Below are 4,621 nucleotides of genomic sequence, written 5' to 3'. Positions count from 1 at the left end.
ATACTTGCCCGTGAAGATGGGCTGCCCCCTCTCCTTATATAGGGGAAAGGGTGGCTTACACTGCAAGAAACCCTAATGGCATCTTTGACTGGACAAACTACTTTACAGATTTACTGTACAAAGCTACTTTAACTGGCTACTGTACAAAGCTACTTTAATCACAGATGACACCGGGGCCTTCTTTTATCGTAGAAGCTGACGTCCCCCGGCTTCTTTCTCCGTCACCTCTCTCTTTGGCGCCAGGGTTCTGAATAAAGTTACTTGGCTTGGCTCATCCTTGTCTTCTTGCTCTGAAGAGAATCTTTGACCAGTCCTGCCGACAGGCTCTCCTTTCCGGTATCTTTTATACCGGATCCCGGCATACCCCTTTGGGGATACCGGCTTAGCCTTGCTCTTCCGGATTCCTACTAGGCTTCCGGCAAGAACATTAAACCGGTATCTCGATGGCTCAAACCATCCGGTTTGGCATGCCTTTGGCATACCGGGGGTTATCCCCCCAACAATAGTAGGTGGAACCAAAAGACCACTATCATTATAATCATCATAAATAGGAGGTAAAGTATCATCAAAGAAAATTTTCTCCTCAATGCTTGGGGGACTAAAAAGATCATGAAAACCAGCTTCCCCAAGCTTAGAACTTTCTATATCATTATCAACAATGGTGTTCAAAGCGTTCATACTAATATTACTACCAGCATGCAAATAAGATTCCATAGGTTTTTTAATTTTCGCATCAAACAATCCATGTTTTAAATCAGGAAATAGCATAAGAAGCTCATTCTTGTCCATTATGCCAAACTAGTGTAAACAAGAAACAAAAAGTTGCAATTGCAGGATCTAAAGGAAATAGCTTTGAGTACTTACGGCGCTGGAAAATAGCTTGGTAGCCGAGGTCCGGAGTGTGAGTATCTTTTACCTTTCCTCCCCGGCAACGGCGCCAGAAAATAGCTTGATGTCTACTTCCCCCTCCTTTTCCTGTAGACAGTGTTGGGCCTCCAAGAGCAGAGGTTTGTAGAACAGCAGCAAGTTTTCCCTTAAGTGGATCACCCAAGGTTTATCGAACTCAGGGAGGAAGAGGTCAAAGATATCCCTCTCATGCAACCCTGCAACCACAAAGCAAGAAGTCTCTTGTGTCCCCAACACACCTAATAGGTGCACTAGTTCGGCGAAGAGATAGTGAAATACAGGTGGTATGAATATATATGAGCAGTAGCAACATGCCGTAAAATAGCTTGTCGGCGTGTAGTTGATGGTGGTAGTATTGCAAGATAGTAACACGGTGAAAACAAGAAACAAGCAGTAGTAACGCAGCAGTATTTAGGAACAAGGCCTAGGGATTAGACTTTCACTAGTGGACACTCTCAACATTGATCACATAACAGAATAGATAAATGCATACTCTACACTCTTGTTGGATGATGAACAAATTGCGTAGGATTACACGAACCCTCAATGCCGGAGTTAACAAGCTCCACAATTCAATGTTCATATTTAAGTAACCTTAGAGTGTAAGATAGATCAATTCGACTAAACCAAGTACTAACATAGCATGCACACTGTCACCTTCATGCATATGTAGGAGGAATAGATCACATCAATACTATCATAGCAATAGTTAACTTCGCAATCTACAAGAGATCATGATCATAGCATAAACCAAGTACTAACACGGATGCACACACTGTCACCATTACATCGTGCAGGAGGAATAAAACTACTTTAATAACATTGCTAGAGTAGCACATAGATAAATTGTGATACAAATACATTGCAATCATAAAGAGATATAAATAAGCACTTCACTATGCCATTCATCAGTGAATAAGTATTCTGTGAAATATAGCCTAAGAGACCCACACGGTGCACACACTGTCACCTTTACACACGTGGGACAAGGAGTCTCCGGAGATCACATAAGTAAAATTCACTTGACTAGCATAACGACATCTAGATTACAAGCATCATCATATGAATCTCAATCATGTAAGGCAGCTCATGAGATTATTGTATTGAAGTACATAGGAGAGAGATGAACCACATAGCTACCGGTACAGCCCCGAGCCTCGATGGAGAACTACTCCCTCCTCATGGGAGCAGCAGCGGTGATGAAGATGGCGGTGGAGATGGCAGCGGTGTCGATGGAGAAGCCTTCCGGGGGTACTTCCCTGTTCCGGCGGCGTGCCGGAACAGAGACTCCTGTCCCCCAGATCTTGACTTCGCGATGGCGGCGGCTCTGGAAGGTTTCTCGTACCGTGGCTTTTTTGTCTCGAGGTTTTAGGTCGAGGGCCCTTAAATAGGCAAAGAGGCGGCGTCAGAAGGTCGAAGGGGTGGCCACACTATAGGGCGGCGCGGCCAGGGCCTGGGCCACGCCGGCCTATGGTCTGGGGGCCCAGTGCCCCCCCTCTGGTCCTTCTCGTGTGTTCTGGATGCTTCCGGGCAAAATAGGAACCTGGGCGTTGATTTCGTCCAATTCCGAGAATATTTCGTTACTAGGATTTCTGAAACCAAAAACAGCAGAAAACAGCAACTGGCACTTCGGCATCTTGTTAATAGGTTAGTTCCAGAAAATGCACGAATATGACATAAAGTGTGCATAAAACATGTAGATAACATTAATAATGTGGCATGGAACATAAGAAATTATCGATACGTCGGAGAAGTATCACATCCCCGCTCCCTCCTCCAATCCTGGCCCCCGCGGATGAGCTCGCGCCGCTACTGACCCGCGCGGCCGCGTCCAACTCCCGCCACCGCCCCCTCCGATACCGGTCGCCTCCTCCTCCAACTTGAGGTCATCGACCTGCTGGTCGTCCCTACTGCGGCCCCAACTCCGTGCTGCCTTGTACCCGTCCGTGCTGCTGCCTGTACTGACTCCCGTCCCTGTGGCAAGTTCGTTCTACAACGGAAGGTGAGGATTTGTGGGATGTTGTGTACATGATGTATGATCTGTGGGATGGTATATGATTGATATGTATGAGCTATGAGTTGGTTGAGCATTATTGTGTACATGATGTATGATCTGTGGGATGGTACATGATGTATGATATGTGGGATGGTATATGATTGATATTGTGTACATTAGATGAGCACAAGCCATAGTGATGAAAGTGACAGTGATGATGGCATCGAGTCTGCACTTATGGATTCAAGAAGGCGCCGGCGTCGACGGAATATAGAAATGATGTATCATGTTCTTGAACACTCCGACAAGCATCTTAAGAAGAAAAAGAGAGTAGAACCAAGATGCACCGGACAACAATGGGTATTTGATAACTTGGGCAACTCGAAGGATTGTTATGACATGTTCAGAATGCATAGGCCATGTTTTGATCCTTTGCATGACACTTTGGTTGAAAAATATGGTTTGGAGGGGTCAACCCGCATGTGTTCTGAGGAGGCACTTGGAATGTTTCTATGGACTCTTGGTAGTCCACAATCTGTGACTCAAGTTCATAACCGATTCAAGAGATCTAGGGAGACTATCAATAGGAAGTTTGTAGAGGTCCTATACTGTGTGAATAAGTTAGCGGGAGATATCATCAAGCCTATTGATCCACACTTCCCAATAGTGCATGAGAGGCTACGGGATTCTAGATTTACACCTCATTTCAATGGCGCAATTGGTGCAATTGATGGGACACACATACCCGTCATTGTGCCTGCTGCTCATATAGTGAACCATGTTGGTCACCTTGGATATCCAACACAAAATGTTATGGTTGTTTGTGATTTTGTCTTGAGGTTGCCCTCCATAGTTGTAGGATGGCCAGGTTCCGTGCATGACACGAGGATATTCAAAGATACATTGCTTAAGTTTGAAGCAAATTTTCCTCATCCTCCTCCAGGTATACGTTAGGATTGTGCATTCTTCGTTACATGATATTGGTGCCATATGGCCTAGGAATAACTTGTGTTTTTTCCCAGGAAGATACTATCTTGTTGATTCGGGTTATTCCAATCAAGATGGGTATCTTTCATCGTATACAAGAACCAAGTATCATCTACCTGAGGTCATACTAGCTGGACCTCCGTCTGGGAAGCAAGAAATATTCAACCATGCTCATTCATCTTTGCGGAATGCTATTGAGAGAGCATTCGGGGTATTGAAGCAGAAATGGCGTATGTTACATGGTATATCAAGTTACTCGATAGAGAAGCAGACACAGATTATCATTGCATGTCTAGCACTACATAACTTTATTCGCGATAGTCAATTGTTTGATCTACACTTCTATCGAGCGATAATGATGAGAACTATATGCCTCCGGGGCATGTTAGTTCCACATCAGCCGGCAATGTGGGCAATGATTTGGGAGAGGATCATGTTAGCATGAACAACACTCGTGACAACATAGCTAACGCTTTGTTCGCATCAAGGGGAGGTGCCTAGGCGTTAAGAACACTTCTAGCTCTCTTTTGGGTGCATATGGACAAGTCTTGTAATATATATCTAGATCTTTTCAAACTTGTTGCTCTTTTGGGTTCATATGGACAAGTCATGTATATTTAATATGAATGATACGTCTCAAACGTATCTATAATTTCTTATGTTCCATGCTAGTTTTATGACAATACTCACATGTTTTATATACACTTTATATCATTATTATGCATTTTCCGG

The 4,621-nt window shown here is 44.2% G+C and overlaps 1 pseudogene; it reads left to right on the top strand.

The window, feature by feature from the left end:
* The first annotated feature begins 3,082 nt into the window (after nt 1–3,082).
* On the top strand, nt 3,083–4,390 carry LOC139830208 (uncharacterized; annotated as a pseudogene).
* The last annotated feature ends 231 nt before the right edge of the window (nt 4,391–4,621 follow it).

Source organism: Lolium perenne, chromosome 4 (genome assembly GCF_019359855.2).
Source record: "Lolium perenne isolate Kyuss_39 chromosome 4, Kyuss_2.0, whole genome shotgun sequence".
Taxonomy (NCBI): Eukaryota; Viridiplantae; Streptophyta; class Magnoliopsida; order Poales; family Poaceae; genus Lolium; species Lolium perenne.
The sequence above is the reverse complement of the archived record's forward strand: the minus strand, read 5'-3'. Positions and strand labels throughout refer to the sequence as shown.